Source organism: Pyrgilauda ruficollis, unplaced genomic scaffold (assembly GCF_017590135.1).
Source record: "Pyrgilauda ruficollis isolate IOZ18807 unplaced genomic scaffold, ASM1759013v1 scaffold3, whole genome shotgun sequence".
Classification (NCBI taxonomy): domain Eukaryota; kingdom Metazoa; phylum Chordata; class Aves; order Passeriformes; family Passeridae; genus Pyrgilauda; species Pyrgilauda ruficollis.
This window is the reverse complement of record NW_024524377.1, coordinates 7,321,745-7,340,625: the sequence shown is the minus strand read 5'-3', so window position 1 is coordinate 7,340,625 and position 18,881 is coordinate 7,321,745. Positions and strand designations below refer to the sequence as shown.

General features: G+C 39.7%; 1 protein-coding gene across 4 annotated transcripts in view; it reads right to left on the bottom strand.

Moving 5' to 3' along the window:
* Positions 1 to 18,881, bottom strand: part of ZNF148 (zinc finger protein 148) — a 40,617-nt gene extending 21,736 nt beyond the window's left edge. For 3 of the 4 annotated variants that reach the window (XM_041473108.1, XM_041473110.1, XM_041473111.1), the window contains exon 1: positions 18,130 to 18,227. The gene's annotated coding sequence lies outside the window, so the exon portion shown is untranslated. Of the gene's footprint in view, positions 1 to 18,129; positions 18,228 to 18,824 lie in introns of those variants that run through there. The other variant, XM_041473109.1, reaches the window with a different exon arrangement.

Here is an 18,881-nt window from a genome sequence, read left to right as displayed (position 1 = left end):
TACATCCATTTGATCACTTTCTACATAATTTCCTTCTCCAGAAATGTATTTTGAAAACTCTCTGTGTATCTAAACATTTGTGAAGTTTTCTCTATATCAAACTACATCGAGTACACAGAATAAACAGTGGTTTCTTTTTGGGTGAGATCTGAGATTACTTGGTAGGAATGGAACCACCAGATGAAAGAGCTGAAAACTCTCATAAGATTCTCCAACATTGTCCTCTGTTTCAAATATTACTATTGGTTCTTAAGATTCTGAAAGTAAACTTAACTCAATTTCTTAAAAAAAAAAAAAAAAAGAAAACAAAACAAAACCTCACCGCACACCACAACAGATAAAGTAAAAAGCTAATTCACACATCCTGATGGCAAGTCATGCCATACAGCTCAAAAGTGAAAGAACATTTGTCCCTAGTCTGTACTGTGAGAGGTTCTAAACTTCCGAATACATCACAGAAAGGCTGACAGCCAGGGTGGTCTGACCTCTCTCAGTTTCAAATACTTAAGAAGCAAACCAAGAGAAGAATCTTTTCAGGCAAATACTTTTTTTATTATTTTTAGTAAGCCTTGCTCTGCTGGAAATCAGGAGGACAGAGTCACCAAGCTACATGTCTTTATATATGACAATGTCATCAATCTTTTTAGCATTCTTCCTTCCTACATAACAAGTCCATTTTAGGGACCAAAACCACCCATGACGGGAGAAGAACATGGAAAAATTCTGTTCAGCACATTTATGCTTGTGATTTGTCCTTTTTTGTTCTCCTGCAATTCTAACATATGTTTGAAATCATGCTTTTGATTTTCTCAGTATCTGTCTTCAAATACAGACAACAATTTCTTAATGCCTTGAGTGAGCTCAGGTACTGCTATGGGACAAACTGACTCTCAAATTAATCCATTTAGAGTAAGAGAATGAGATGTCTTCAAGGGAAAATGTAGGTCTGGTATGCCATACAGCCACTTTCAGACATTATATAATCCATGAAGTATTTTTTCAGATGTAACTGGGAAACCAAACTGATAGTTTCTCAGCAATAACACAAACAAACAAACAAAACCTGGCACAGCACTAAGGCTGTATTCTTCCCACCAATGCAGATCTCCCAGAGGTCTTGCAACATCATAAAAGAAAAAAGTGAGGATTAATTTATCATCTTTTTGGTTTGGAATATCCAGTGCCAAGTGAGAAAGGTGAGACAGAAGTGAAATTCTTAAGATTTGGTAAAAGATGGTGCAAAAGACCTAGGGCTGAGACTGGTTCTTTCAGTAGAACATTCTAAACATCTAGTTTGAAAGACAGACTTCAAGGAAAATAAACCGGATGTATCTCCTCATTTCAGCCTTTATCTGAAGTCAATCCATACTCAGGGTACATCTCACACAGACTGTCATTCACTACGCTTTTGTTCCACACTACAGAAATATGACAGCATCAGGTCACTGCAGAGTCTCCAAAGGAATGACGCGCACAGGTACGAGAATACAGGAACTCAAGATGCTGAAACACATTCAAGAGAGAACAAAGCAGCATCAAGTGTGAGAACATGGTGGCCCTAATCTGTCTGCTCAGGCCACTGGCAAGAACAGCACAGAAGGTTGTTCCACATGGAGGATGGTACTGCCACATCACTCTGAAATTAGGCAGGAATTGCGGAAATCCTGGATTTAAAGCTACTTCCTGGCAGGAAGTTAGGCAGGCTAAGAAGCTGAGTGTTAACCACACAGAAGAGCCTGCTACTCTCACCAAGAGAGGCAGGAAGACTCCTGACATGCCAGACCTTGGGACAGCTGGTGAGATACAGCAGCTTCCCAGAAGACAGGCCAGCTGTGGGCTGGTATTCATGGGTCTCGCTGGCTCCCACAGTTGCAACGGATATGGAAACAGTTCTTTCTCACCCTGACTAGCAGGTTTAGCAGAGTCATGCAGCTGAAAGCCCTCAAGTTGTCTTCCAGCCATGATCTTGAGTCATATCAGAAGTGGTGTAGTACGTGCTCTGCTTATTAACCAAGCTTTCAAACACCTGTTTTTTTCAAAGAAAAATAGTGAGAACTCATAGTGTTAGGCTGGATATGAGAAGTGATAAAAAACAATGTAAGTTACATGACTTGCAGGTGATGTTTTAAAACAAAGAGGTAATGTTTTAAAACAAAGAACCACAAACAAAAACAGGCTATTAATCCAAGCAAGACGCATCCCAAATGCAATTAATTCAGTAAAACACTTGTAATTTGTCAAGTGACACCTTTCGGCTCGCATAAAAGGAATCCTATCATTTAAATTGAAGATGAGAAGTGTTCTTGGAAGAATGACAGTGTGATAAAGAAATGTAAGTTAAAAGCATTCAAACAAGAACACTTTACCAATCTGCAAAGATTAAATACATTTTTAAGTGCAAGATGTGTTTCTGAAATAAAGATCAACTTGCTTAGAGATTATCTCTAGGGAAGCTACAAAAATGCAAACCACATACACACACACAAGCAAATTTCTTGGCATAAGACGTTGTTATTCCTATTGCAGAGATGTTTTTCATGGAATTTCAGGAGTTCTATTAAGCTTCAGCAACTAATATCTTGATTTTTCTTAGAGTATATAGTTCCTCTATAAACTGACAGAGAAAGAGCTGTCAACAAAACCTTTAAAGAATACGTTTTGCTTGGCAGAGGTTCTCCAAGCCTTTACTGTAGGCAAAGCACCTCACAAGAGACATCTACAGGCAGAGCTCCCTGGGGAGGAGAGAGAGGAAGGGGATGGACTGCCCACAAAAGGTCTCACAGCCTGCCAGCACCTTCTGTTTCCACAGGGTGCTCCACAGCTGCCTGCAGCACATCCCCAGCCAGCCAAGCACATCGCTGCACTCAGAAACCGCTGCTGCACCAGAGCCTCCGGCTGCACTTCAGAACTATTCATTTCAGGAGCCCTGACATCAGCTTTTCCAAAGACTTCTGCACTGAGCTGGAGAGCTGAGCAGTAAAGACAATATTCCTAATTAAAGAAACAACCACTTAAATGAAAACATGCTGCATGAAAAGCATGACAACATTTCAATTCAGAATCAAAAATAAAAATACCATCAAGAGAAAACATTAATTGATTCAAAAAGTCTGCTGGGATGGTGGCTGCTATGAAGCAGATGTGAACAGAGACCCCAAAGAAAAGCAGCAAAATTTGTAAGCCATGAGAGTTCAACACCTGGTCCAGCTCTTGTTCTCCACTTTGATTGATGGTAAGGGTTATTCTGTCTTCTCCCTTCTTTTCTTAAGCATGAAGGAAGGCATTATTTAATTTAATGAGCAAGTACTCAGAGATACTAATTGGGTTCACTTTAAAAATAAAATCCGTATGTGCAGAAACATGAATTCTGTAGGATTTAAAAGACTATTTATGACAGAGGAGAAAATAAAATACATTTAAGGATTAACAGCACAGACAAAAGCTGAAAATCATCTGCAGTTTAGAATCTATTTGTAGACCAGAATTAATGCTTTTGCTTTTTTGTTTTGAAGATGGACTTCTTTTATTTGTAAACATTGTCCTGTGAAAAGTCTTTGCTATTCCAGAACTTCTACTACTCCTTTTAAGAGTCAAAAAGCAGGATTAGCTGCTTTCTATACCCATAACCCACTCCACCCTGTCTCCTATACTATCTTCTCCCTACTTTTGCAAGGCAAAAAGGAAGGAAAGAAGGCTGAAGAAAACAGTAAAATTGTTAAACTGTAACTATTCTTCTGGCTTAAACCCGAGCTCCTTCTGAAGGACTGTTACAAAGACTTGAGATAGAAATATGACTTTCACTCTAGCAATAAGCTCTCTTTGACCATGTTTTCTAAGATACAACAACGCAAACACAAGAGCCAGGATGCACAACAGCAATTCTAACTTGCCTCTAGCAATCTGATACCACTCTGATGAAAACTACCTCCAAGATTCCCCTCCCAAAAGCTGACACTGTGCTCAGCCCAAGGTATTAAATGGTTTCAGGTAACCTTACACTGGGAGTAGCCTGATGACATTATTTTAGCTCCACATTTTGGGAAGTGTGTTTTCATTAAAGACAAACAAAATTCCTAATGAGGAAATATCTGAAGCTACAGAACAGGTACCTGAGCACTCCTCCCACATCCTTGCTTCAGGAGCTTTTGGGAGGAGTACATGCAGAGCCCAGACTACAAAACATATAAAGGTTACTCGTGCAAAATGCACACAGAATAAACTTTTCAAAGGGCAATCTGGGGAAACTCCTCAGCTTCTCAGGGCTCATCTCTATATAATTATTTGCGCTAAACTGTAAGCTTAAATTAATATAGGGTACATAAATCAATAAAACTCCCAAAATGAACATTCTTGTTCTAGTACAGAATTTTTTCCTCCCCTGTTTAGTGGAATAGTGAAATTCACTTTGGAAAGGTTTACTCTGAATTAAAAAGTCAACCCCCCTATAATCAGAGCAGTTTACTGGCATGATTAGTAAAACCTTTCTAAACAGCCTAACTTCTACAAAATCAACTGCAACTAAAAGGCCATTCCAGTAGGACATTTGCTGTGTTTTGCTATTTACCCAACTCTCAATGATACTGTAAGAACAATCCAATATAGGGGGTACCTGTCCAAAGGGGAGTGTCTGCACCTCTCCCCCCTGAGACCTCCTTGTTGCCTACTCTGGGTTGAGCACAGCACTCTGCAGTTGAGAAGGGAGCTGGACAAAAACATTCCTACAGAAAAGCCCAGAGGTTTCGTTTGGATCGGTGGGACAGAGCAGGTGGAGGATACAGGAGATGGGTAGTGAGGAAGCAGGAGAAGGGAACAGGACAGTTTCTCCCAGGAGTGGTCAGTGGTTGGATCAGATTAAAGTGCATTGTGAAACTGCTCCACAAAGGCCACGTGCACGCACAGATGAACAGCTCAGAGCTGCCACCCAGACATACCCAACGGCTACGCCAAATTCCGACCGCAGGAAAAACGGCTATCTACATTCTCAAATGCTTTCCTCCTAAAATAAAGTATAAAAGTCACCAACAATTCTACAATCCCTGGTGCTAATGAAGAAAGACATAGCAACAGGGCTTAATAGCATATTTAAAACTACTCATGTTTAAGCATTTCCGTGAATGAAACCACCACCAATGCAAGCCCCTCTAAAAGGAAGAGAAAAATTAGAAATGAACAGGTTCCTAACATCCACTTTAAATCCCTATCAAACCATGAAAAATGCTGACTATTCTCATCACATCAGAAAATATATTTAGTTGCACTATTAAAATATGGATATAGTCCAATACAAAAGGAAACACAGCTAGCTTTCACAGTATCAAAGGTTCAATTTTTACCATACCACAGAAGCCTAGAGTTTAAAGAATAATACCCTACTTAATGGTTCTAAATAAAGAACATTAAATAAAATTCTCTCTTATCCCTACCAAGAAAAATAACACTCAGCTAAAAGAACGATTTTTAAATTAACACACAAGTATTTTTAAGAATCAATTAGAATGTGTTGACTTGCAAAAAGAAAGCAATCAAATATAAATCATCATGAAAAGGTTAACAGATCATAAAATCAACACATTCTAAAAGGTAACATATGATACACTCTTATGACTTGTTGCACAGTTATTTCTGAGTGCTCCATGTTGCTGAACACATGCCAGTGCAGGGCCTGACTCCACCAAGATTTACACTCATACTGAGCTGTGAATAGTCCTATTACAATCAACAGGATTACTCACAGAAAATCTCCTTATCGTGCATAAAATTATCCATGTGTGAAAATCTCTGTCACCTTTCTTATCCTGAAATCTGTATTCCATCATCACCAGCATAACCATAATTTAATATCAAATGTGCATATGGAAAAACTTGTGATGTGTATTTAAAAAGCCACAGTTCCATGTCAAAATCTACAGGGGTGTTACCAGTGTCACAAACATACTTTAAATAGTCCAAAAATCACAGGCAATGCTACTTTTTATCAGGAAAAAACATCCACTGGTTTTGTGGCACTAAATTATAAACTACTAAATTATAGTTATTTTTTGCAAATTTATATGAGAATTTCTCCCACTGGATAGTTAACCTCAGAAGAACAATGCAGGGTTTCTGTCTTTGCACCATGAAACTTGGACACTCAGAAGTGCTCACTCTGGGGACTTCTGATGACATTTATACTGAGGAAAACAAACACTACACACAACTAAGGCTACCTAGCATCTTCTAAGTAGCATTTTACAACTTCAGTCCAACTGGTGAAAATTTTGTGAAATTTCATCTATCTCATGCATGCCCCAAGCTGAAACTTTATAAAAATATTTCAGATGGTTTTTCATTGGTTTTGACAACAGTGAAGTTCTATCACAAAGCTGAGCCAATCTAACAGCTAAGGTCATTGAAAGGGGCAATCCCTCCCTCTTAACTCTGAGAATCCACCCTATCACTGGTGCCTACTCTAATGCTCAGATTTTGAAAAATGTGGGGTTTTTTTTTAAGCCCTTAAACTCCTTCAGCCTCACAACTTCTTTACTGAAACTTTATGAAAACTGAAACTTTATAAAAATATTTCAGATAGTGCGTAAAATGGTTTTTCATTTGGTTTTGACAACAGTACAGTTCTATCACAAAGCTGAGCCAATCTAACAGCTAAGGTCATTGAAAGGGACAATCCCTCCCTCTAACTCTGAGAGTCCACCCTATCATTTGTGCCTACTCTAATGCTGAGATTTTGAAAAATGTAGTTTGTTTTTTTTTTACAAGCCCTTAAACTCTTTGGGCCTCACAACTTCTTTACTATCTGCAAGTATCTGTGAAGCATCTCTACTCACCACAAGCACTAGTGCTGCTTTACAGAAGGTAACAACCAGCTGTTGCTCTCAAATTGGCCCGAACACCAAAGGTCTCTACATATGTGTGCATTTGTTCCTTCTTCTTGGTGGATAAAGAATGGGCTGGATGGTTGCACTCAGAGTTGTGGTCAATGGCTCAATGTTCAAGTGGAAACCAGTGACAAGTGGGATTCCTCAGGGCTTGGTACTGGGACTGGTGCTGTTTAACACCTGTGTCAGGGCCATGGACAGTGGGATTGAGGGTACCCCCAGCAAGGTCCCAAAGACACCAAGTGGTGGATGCCCTGGAGGGAAGGGATGCCATCCAGAGGGACCCTGACAGGCTGGAGAGATGGATCTGTGTGAACTTCATGAAGTTCAACAAGGCTGCAAATGAGACAGGGCAATCCCAAGCACAAATACTGGTGCTGTACATTATTAAAAGACAAATATCATAAATATATGTGCATGTGTGTGTGTGTATATATACATATATATATATATATGTATGTATACACACACACATACATATGTGGTTTTCTACAGCACACTGGATGGAATGCTCCATAAAAATATGTGAAACTAGTCAGACGGATTATAATATCCTTGCTCTGCTTGTTACAAATGCCAAAACATGCGTGAGTCACAGAGCACATGAAAAGAAAGCTGTGACCATTTAGGCAGTCGAACCATACCTTGCCAAATAAGATCAAGCCCTTTCTACAAATTTATTTTTTTTAAATAGGTGATCAATAATTATATTTGGCACATTTTCTGGCTGCTTATTCTAACACATTTGGGTCAGATTTACCCAAAATGCTGAGTACTCAAAGCTGCAATTACGTCACTTACAGCACTACGTTAAAAATACAAAGATGAATGCAATGCTGCTATTTTAATTTTAAAAAAAGCTCTTAAAGAGCTCAATGGACATCCGCACCAAACACAAACTTTCATCTAGCTCACAGGCACCAATTCTCCAGCCATAAAATAAGAAATATCCATTTCCTCTCCCTGAGGCATAGTAAAATACTTGTAACAACAAGCAATATTCAATATAGGTCACAAGGGTGAACTAATCAGGTTGTGGTGCTGTTGTTCCTGCAGCCTCAGGGAGAAGGCAGCACACCTCATATGGAAAGGTAAACCTGCACCACTGACTGAGAAAACTGCTGTGAGAAGCTGGGCAAGAGGGGTCTGGCCTCCCAGGACCTAACCACTGAGTAGAAAGGCCAAGCAGCAGAAGGTTTCCAACTAACATGGAGCAGCCACTTTGGTGCAGAATCATTAGAGGATGGGGCATGACAATGTGGGACTGCCAGCAAGAAAAGGTAATCATGACTGTAAGACTTTGAAAAGAGAAACATTGTTTACCACCATGATGTAACAGAACTAGGAGAGATTTGGCTTCTTTTTGCAGCTCTGCCACTGCTTTTGGGGCAAATCTGTTATCTTGGCAAATCATTCCCCTCCCATCTTTTCACTTCTTGTCTCTAAATCAGGTGCAGTGATCCACCTAGAATTTAGATGTGAAACGAGTAGCAGACATTATCTCTGAGGGCCTCACAAGCCTACTGATAACTATTACAGAAATTTCACAAAGAAATATATTCATTCTGCCTTCAGCGCAGGACTAAGCAGAGCACAATAAGAGAACACGTTACGCAAAAAGAAGAAAGCAAAGTACAGAGCAGCTGCTTATCCAATTCATGGACAGTCAAAAAGGTAGGGGCTTTGGGGTTCATGCATCATGAAATAATATGCCATAATATTAAGATGCAATATATAAATAATATAACGTGATGGTAAAATTAAGTGGCACAGGTAAAGCTCAATGCTGCAATTTTAAAGCTTGCATACTTGACTTACACCTAAAATTGCTCTTTTAAAACCGTGCTTTTCTTGTAATATCTTTACTTCAGCTTCAATGTTTTCTAAAAGGCCATCTACATGTACTAAAGAAAAACAGTAATTATAGAAAAATTCAAGACAATTACTTAATACATCCACATAAATAACATTGGACAATAAGCTAATGGAAGTATAACCAAGAAGGTTTTGCTCAAAAAACCTGGAAGTTAGCCGCAAAAGCATCTTAGAGATTCTGGAAGACATTCCTCATTTACATACATGACAGCACAAGGAAAACTTAGAGGAAAAAAAAACCAACACTATTCTAACCCATAGGTGAGAAGGCCATGAATAACAACAATACAGATCTTACAGAGCACAGGTGATATCTCTAGATCTTACTTCAGCACTCAATGTTATTTCAACATGGGCTCTCAGGTTGTGAAAGCAATGCAAGTATTTTAGAATACAGGAACCATTCTCCTAAGTTCTAATTTCAACTTTAGCACATCACCATGCACAGAGCAGGCATTTTTTCCCTAACTTCATTTCAGCAAACCTACCCAGGCTAAGATTACATTCTGTGTAACATCTGAAAACAAATTCTACAAAATGTGCTCGGCTCTCTCCAGATCAACTTTACACCAAGCAAGGAACATTTTCTCATCTCATTCTTCTGCAGAGGAAGCACTGTCATACCTCAGTGTAACTTCTTTTTTAATGGATATTTACTTCATTTCAGCTGTGTTTCAAACACACCCTTCATCTGTCTACACACGGAACAGAAACTCAAATAATCCAGTTAATCCGAAACACGACAGAATGAATACCTCTCTAGCAAAAGATTCATTCCAGACAGACCAAGCAAATCCTATGCTTTCTGTACTGCTTTTCAATTACCACAGTGTTACCTTCAGGGGCCAAAAGTCTGGGCCAGGAGACTTGAAAGAGCCTAAAGCTCAAAGACATAGATCTCTACTCACTGCTCCACTCTTCAAACTCTATAGGTTTATCCTACCTATATAAAAAAAGGCCTTTTAGCAACCTATCTATTCTATAAGACTAATACACCTGGCAGATAAAAATTAAATATCTACTTCATATTTGCTAACATAAACACAAGGCAACACACGTGTAATATAGTCAATGGAAAAAATAAGCCCATGTATTAAATTCCTCAGTTAAGGAAAAGAATCACAGAATGCTCATGACATCTCCAAAAAGCATTTGGGCCCCTCAGAGATGGCAGCTCTGGAATATAAAACCAGTGCAGTGACAATGATTTAGGGATCACTAGAAGCAGCATCTCAACCTGTATACCCTGGTGGTAGCCCTTTCTTTCCTTTAAAGCATGATACAAATCAAGGAGCAGAGGACATTGTGATGCTACATTAGGGAGAGCACTGACCAACACTGAGCCAGAAAATCTATCATTGCTCTTCAAATATTCAAGCAGTTACAAACTGGGCACCAAGGAGCAATTTTCATCAATGGAATTAGGGATTGCTGTGGCCTAAACAGCACTCTGTTACAGCATCAGAACAGTATCAAGCACCTTCATCAGGAATAAACAGAAGATTGAGCACATAAACTGACATGTGTTAGTATTTAAAGATAGTATGAAATCAGCCAGAGGAGGCAGGAGTAGAAATAAACTCTAAAATCATGGAAATGAGCAATCAGGTCACTTTCTCAAAACCTCTCTTGGAACACAAGCATGTTACAGCCCATGTACGTTTGCCAAGACAACAAAGAAGGTTTTTTTAAGAGTATACTCATCTCCAGTTAGGATTTCTTTTTCCACACTGTTGCAACAAATACACCACCTCCCTACTGCTAACCAACACTTGTGGTCAGATTAAATCAACTAAGAACTATTCCTATCCCACTTACATAAAATTCCAGAATTGTAAATCAGCCTCTTTTAATTCATTTTTAATCTCAATGACCCTCACTTCAAAAGAAAAATTTAAAAAAAAAGGCAAATCAAGTACTAAATCCAGTCTGCTTCTGCAATGTATCCTCTTCAAAAGACTATCCACCACCTCAGCAAGAACTTCCAGGTAACTCTCTCCCTTGATACTTCAAAAATGGTATGAACGAGGAATCCCACTGACTTCTACCACATACCCCCAAGGTGATTTTTCCTCATTACAGTTTTAAATTTCTCAAACAATTTTCAGCCACTTAAACCCATTTTCAGATTGAGGCAAGCCAAAACATGAGATGTCTAGAAACTATTTTATAAGAGCAATAATAACACAGATATCCTGGCCCATTAGCTAACACTGAAAATAATCCAAAATAATCCATAAAACACAGACTTCTCAGGATTGTGCCCTCTTGAATAAAAAGGTTGTGGAAATTGGATTCTACCTCAATGACTTTGGTGCCCTGCAGCTAATTCTCACTAATTAAGTCCTAGAATACATTAAAACAGGAATTCAGAATGATTAGAAGATATGATACGTGTTTATAACAACTCCTGTAATTATTAGGAATAAAAATTTTGAAGATTCTTGATGCCATTAACTCACAGACCAATAATTAAGGGCTACCATTCCAAACAGGTCTGAAATTTTTGAGAACCCAGAGTCAAATAACCTCATGATGAAGCAAAGTCATAGTAAAACACATTCAGTATAATCCATATTATTAAGCAAGCATAAAACGAATCTGTAAAACCAGAAAATATTCTGACAGGATTCGAATGAAAGAAAATTCAGCATATTCTGCCTTTATGGACTGCTTTCCAGACACTGGTTCCTCATCCATCCATGCTGAGAGTCTCACAGTGACGCAGCTGCACTCATTCAGGTTTCCCTCAATGCAAAGATGTGTTCCACAGGTAACAGGGCAACAATTTGTAACAGAATCCTAGAATGGTTTGGCTCAGTGGGGACCTTAAAGATCACCTAGATCCAAACCCTCTGCCAGGGCAGGGACACCTTCCACTAGACCAGGTTGCTCAGGGCCCCATCCCGCCTGGCCTTGAACACTGACAGGGATGGGGCATCCACAGCTTCTCTGGGCAACCTCTTCCAGTGTCTCACCACTCTCACAGTCAAAATTTCTTCCCAACAGGTAATCTAAACCTACCCTGTTTCAGTTCATTACCCCTTGTCCTAACCCTACTTATCTAAGTACCCAAGACAGAAGCACCAGTGCCAAGACTCCTCTGCTGAACTTGTGTCCAACCAGACGTGGGAAATGAAGAGCTGCCCAATGTTACAGCAAATTTTAGGCACATAAGATGTAAATACAACAGATTCCATTTTTTCTGCACATACAGCTACACTCTCATCGCCACCACAACAGCAGAAAGCCCCCTGCCTGTCCTGTGACCTACAAGGAATGTAATCCAGGGGTGACACAAAGGCACACTAGACAGTAAAACACAAGATCATGCAAAGAATTGACAGATTAAGTTTTCTGTCAGTTTGTCCTTTTACATCTCTGTTCCTCGGAAAGTGACAGTAAACTCACACTTAAAGCTGCACTACATTTGATCCAATATAGTGTATGTAACACTGATTCCTAACAGGCACCAGCTGAACATGCCTGGTTTGCATGATCTACTTTTGACTGTCAGATTCAGACAACAAGCCCACTGGTTTTGTCTACAAATTGCCACCTACTTCACATCTTCCAGCAAAATACTGTGACAACTGGATGATCATCCTCTGTGTGCTTCTCTTCTATAAACTCTATTTTGATTTCCCTCTCAGTAACTTAATTTTATCATTGGTGATCATAAAAAAACACATTTCAAATACATAAAAATTCTTTTCTACAAGTCATTTAAAAAGACAACTTCATCATCTCTACCAGGAAAAAACAACACTAAAGTCAAGTAGCTTTTCCTTACTTCATTATACCCCATAACAATACAAGCTTTCCTGCTCCTCAGAACACAATCACATAACTTTGACATCTTTTTGCTGACTCAGACAAAAATTCATCACGAAATATAACTGTCAGATTCATCAGTGACAGAGGAAGCTCCTGAGAACCACAGCCTAATAAAGCTTTCCTCCTTGAAGGATGACAGCAGTCTTTCCCATATGAAAGATTCATTTTTATTTGATATTGTTAAAGCAATATTCACTCAGAGCACCTTCACACTAGACTTTATTTTCAAGAAAACCAGCTATAAGGTCAAAACAGAAGTTGAAAACCAATATTTCATGGGCATGTCTGGAAAATCTGCAAGTGATTTTCGTAAAATAATTGTATCACATGTTGGTACCCTGAGGATTAACCACCTCCTTCTGCAGTTGATCTACAGTGGTCAACAGAAAAACTTTCTTCAAAGTAAGCAGTGCAAGATTACTCTGGCAAAAAGGAGTTGGTTGAGTTTACCAATCTATCATGAAGAACTTCTTTGTTAAAAGAAACTTTACAGACACAAAAGAGACCATGTCTTAAATTTATGTATATAGTTACTGCTGCATCAAGAACTGCTCAGTGCTATAAATGACCCAACTTAAAAGCCCGGCAATTGTCATTCATCTCACATGTGTTTTGCCCGATAGAGACTGACATGTAACAGTGACCTATGTTAGAAACCACTGTGTGTATGTGGTCAAAACCAGAGGAGAATCATGCCTCAGGAGATGATAATTTCCTTCAGAGTACTCCTATTTGAGACACTCTGAAATCATCCACTGAATCTGGAAATTCTGACTATTATAATGCCTACAGACTAAAAAAATCATCCATGGATCCTGAGAAATGTATTTATTTCTTGGCTTACATACTCACTTTGCTTCCTCTTCCCTGCCTTCACAAAACTGAAGAATGTCTGCAGTGCAATTCTAAAGATCACTTGTTGAAAGCAAGCCTGGAGAGTTTTCAGTGCCCACGGAAACCTGCAGAAACCCAGAGCATTTCGAAACTGCTTCCTTGCTTTGCCCCTTCCCAGTGACATCCCAGGCACTAAAACACACTGCTTCTTGTTTGGCAAAATAAACTTCACTTTATGATGAAGATTCTCATTCTGCAGGACTAGAGCTTTAGGCCAGACAGCACCATAAACACATGCTACTAGAGTCTTGCACATACATCTGCATGCACATGCACTTTTCAGTAGCATTATCACCATTTCCTTGACTCAAATACAATCCTAACAGCAGAAAAAGAAAAATCTGATAAATTTTCAGGGCAATCACGTAGCAGTTAATATTCAGAGAATGTAGAAAGTTGGGTTTTCCCCTTTCTTAAATACTGCCAGTGATCATATGACTATGACACATCTGCAGAGCATCAATATTTCTCACTTCACCTCTTGCACTAAGGTAACAAGACCTGGTCATGATGTTACTGGCATTGTAAACCTCTCTAATGAAGTCTTTTATATGCATGGTGGGGTGCAAAAGTAACAAAAGTTAATAGAGCCTTTATGGGAAATTATTACAAACACATTTAAGACAGTTGTACAAGTTTTTATGAATGGGTATCTTTTAACCTTGCAGATGCAGCTGCCATTTGAAACCATTTTAGAGCAGAAGGCTCTATCAGTCACATAGCTGAACTCACACAGATATCACAACAGCCTTACACATGAGTAATATCACATGTTATATCAAGAAATTGGTTTATGGACATTTTACAGGCACCTTGATTTTTGGTTTTGGTTTTTATGTTGGAATTTTTTGGCTTTTTCCAGTGCAAGAGATCTAGACAGTTTATATTTGATAGGCTGTTCATGAATTATAGTCTACTGCTGTTTGCAGGTTGGAACTTCTTCCCACACAGATTTCATTTTATCATCAGACTGTTTAATTCTGCGCTTATAAAAATGTCATCCTAGTCATAAGGGAAGAATTAGACAGCACTGTCTTAAGATTTTCTGCACATACCGTGACAAGATGCAGATACTGTGATACTAATATGCCAGCAGAGTATATCAGTTCCAGGATCAGGCCAATACACATGCTGTTATTGAGCTATGGCTTGCTGTTTTCAGAAGTGCAATGAAATAATAAAATAATATAACCTAGTAATACATTAACTACACTACAGTATTCACAATGCTACCTCTTGATATCACAGCCTGGAATACACTAACACACTGATAATATCCTAAGAGCACATTAAAATTATTTTGGAGCAAAAGCAGTACCAGCTTCTAGATTATCTCCCAGAATAACATTCTGAAAGTGTGAAAGAAGTTATCAGGAGATTCTAACCTTTCTGCATGTTGTGGATTGCACAGTCTTACTAAAAGACAGTGAATTTCCCCTTGGGACACACTTATGATCAAGTTTTGTGAGAACATATTACAGGTTTTTTCCAAGTATTTTATCCAACATGATGAATGACATACAAAAAATATCTCTATATGGAGCCAGGGGAAGATAATTTAATCACATATAATATTTGAATACTCACATATGTTATTGTATTTTAATTTGTACAATAAATTGTAAGTTAAATAGTTTAAAATTTTATCACTTGTGTAGTTTATGGAATTACTGCTGATGCATAAAACATTCTGGTCTATGTAGATTAAAAAATGTATATTTAAAATGTATATAGAGAACCAGCTAATGAGCTAAACAGATGGGGTTGTGTATTTAACTTCACTGGAAAGTACTGAAATAAAGAAACTAACAGCATTTGTGCAAATGAAAATAAATCTCATGAAAATCTGAATGGATTTTCCTTTGTTAGACAGAAATTTGTGCTTGGCATATAACTACATATTATAGCCAATGGCTGTGGTTTGCTGACACGTCCTGTCAATAGCTATGTCTCAGCTGTTAAAAAACAATAAGTTTGTACTTTTAACTCAATACTAGTACAAGGGTTTCTGCACAGATACCAATTTACAGAACTGAAAAAAGAAAAAAAAACCATGAATCTCAGTACTGCAAGAAATATAATTTTCCCAAAAGTATTTCTTTCAAAAAAACCTAAACTAATTAAAGTGCAACTTAATCACAGTACTGATCATTTACATAAGCCCTGCAACCTGATAGAAGCAGACACCCATGTCTGGTTACATCCACGAAACCTTTGTGGGACCACTTTTGTCTTTAAACACTCAGTTATGCAGATCAGACTGCAAGCTGAAGGCTTGAATCTATTTCATCATAAATGATACTGGTTTGAAAGGCAGCTATCATTAAACTGCCAGGCAAAAGCAGAGGAACTACTTATTTTAAATAAAACCTATCTATTTCTCTGTTAGATCCATTTAAGAGCCTTCAAAGTAAAAAATATTTCCACTGGTGCTTACTTTTCAATGCTTGTGCCATTCATTTAACATAGAAGACATGTTAAGTTTGGACAAGCTGGATGCTTCATTCCATATTTAGGGTAACAGCAGTATCTTCATTTACAAAAGACATCACCAGTGTTACTATTTCTTATTTAACTTCTGCTATTTCACAGAGAAAAATGTGTTTTATATTAGAGCCAAAATTAAATCAAACCTAATCCCAAATTATGCTAAACACTTAAAGGGGTTTTGATAGATTAAGGCCCACTCCATCAAGCTGCTCCCTACAGACAGGTCTCCATTTGTAAGAGCCCACACAGCAATCCTCGCCGGAGAAGAACGACAGAGATTCCAGTCACAAAAAAATCACAAATGTCTTGCAGCAGTCACAAAATCCAAACCCACCACGTTTCTCCCAAAATTACTAGAATACAAACACTTCCTCCCCATTAGTACATTTTTAAATGTTTAACCTAAATCTATCTACTAACAACTGAGCTCCACTATTTGCAAATCTGTATTACTGAACCTGTGGTGCAAAGAACATATCTAGAAGTGAGATAAACTCTTTAAGATGAACCATCACCATATTTCACTAGAGTAATATATTATTAGCATTCTGATAGTTCAACTCTAACATTACTGGTACACAGAAATTCTCAGAGGGAAGTACGAACTTCCAACCTCAATGGTTTTACACCAATTTAGAACATCTCCACACTCCACAGTGCTTTAAATCCTCATACAAATAAACTTGTACACACTCAGAGGGAAAACCACCATTTGAGAAACTACATAACAATACTCCTAAAGTATATATTCCTTCAGGTGAACAATTCAGCCTGCAATATAACTTTTCACATTCTGAATAATTTGTCTCCCTTTTTTTTAAATCACTGTGGTTGTTCAATTAGCTACTTACCCACTTAACAGTTTGATCTCATGATCCATAATGTTAGGGATTTTTCCATAAACAGAATATGTTTGCAATACAGTAGGCATGAAGCACACATGGACAGGACAGAGTAACAGAAGCATAGATTACATACACATCTGTTCTCCCAGGTCTCAGCCTGAGGAGCAAAGACAGAAGGACACATGCACACAGCAGTCTAAATGCAAGAGATCGTCCTCATCTTTTTCAGCTTTCTTCATTTATATCAGGTCACTGATTTAAGTACAGGTATACTTGAGGAATAGGGGCATGCAGACATTCAGAAAAAAATACAAAGAAAACACTTTTGGAAACTGAACACATACATACATTCAGTTACATATTCATGAGGAAAGGCCATGACAAGAGTTTTCAGGAAACTGCAACTGAAATTGAATTTTGTTTTCCTAAATTACTGCAACAAGAGCAGGCTTTGCTGGTCTCTCCTCTGAATGTGTCTGTACCAAGAGCCTGCAGATCCCACGAGATCCACAGGAAAGCAGGCCTCACATGCTCCAGAGCATCCGGTGCAGCCAAAACTCCTGCAGATGACAGCTGTCACTGGACAATGCACAAACCCAAACACTGCAAGTGAACACTGAAAAACTAACATGGCCTGAAGGTATGCAAACTTTTCACACAGCAGGATAGATGCTAAGTCTCAATCAGACCACTGGTTTATCTGGACTGATTTTGAGAAAACAGGATAAGAACACCTGCAAAAACTGATGCAGGGTAGTACTCTTTTTCTACTTCTTCCATTCACATGCATATCGACCAAAGTCATGGAGAACGGCTACAAAATTTATACCACTTACAATAACGAAATTGGATATGGGCACTCCAAAATGTTGAAGCATGATGGGTGGGCCCATGTATATATCCCTAGCAAGCTTGTAAAGTACTACTGACATTTGCAAATAAGCACAGAAATAAACAAGCAACTGAGATCCTATTCAAAAGAAAAAACACAGTCCTCTGTCATTTGCCCTGTCCAGTGGCAAAGATGCTGCTCATCAGGACTGACATCTCTCCCATCTACAACTTCTTGGACCAGAATGTCACGTGTATGCAGACAGAGATAGGTCATGCTCCAAGCAGACTTTCAAAGCAAGACTAAAGTTGTGATCACCGGATTCCACACATCCACTTTTTTTTTTTAAATCATTCTGCAAAATCTCTCACAGCTGCCCTAAACAGTTTACAAAAACAAAGTGATCAGAGAGATGATTTATGTTTGCAACATAAATGTCTTCCCTTTCCATGAGCCAGCTTAATGCAGACGTTGCTGCACTCACCCCAGCTGAGGTTTGGCAGGAATCGGGGGAGGAATGATGTTGATGAGTGAAAGTGTTTGAAGCCCAACTAATTTCTCTTCAACTCCTACTGGTCCCCCCTGCTCTCCCAAGCCACTTCCAGCCTGGCACTTGTTAGCAGCTCCCGACGCTGGGGAAAAGAGGTGCCGTGCAAAAGCTTCCTCCGAGCAGCTGAGAGGAGACTCTGAGAAGGTTATGCAGAAATAAAACCAAACGAAATGACTGTTCGCAGGTCGGCACGCTTCACCTATCTTACACCGGGAACAATGGAGAGGAGGGCAGCGGGAGGATACGGCCCGGGAGGACGGGGCCGGCGGGACGCGCTGTCCGTCCGTCCGTCCGTCCGTCAGCTCTTTGTCCGTCTGTCAGGCAGCCCCGCTGGCCCCATCCCCGCCGCCCCGGTGCGGCCTGCGCGGCCCCGCGGCTCCCGGCCGGGGAGCGGGAGCAGCGGGAGCAGCGGGAGCAGCGGGCGGAGGGCGCCCGCCGCCTCTTCATCCCCGGCTCCCCGCCGGCCTCTCCGCGCCGGGGCCAAGCGCGGCCCATGCGGGACGCAGCGCGCCGCGGCCCCCCCTTCCCTTCCTTCCCTCCTTCCCCTCCCTGTCCTCCTCCTTCTCCCGCCCTCCCTCCGCGCACCGAACGGCCCCGACCGGCCCCGGCTCGCTCCCGCCGGCACTTACCGGCCGCAGAGCTGCGAGGAGAAGGCGGCCGGGCCGGGCCGGGCCGGGGCGCGGCGG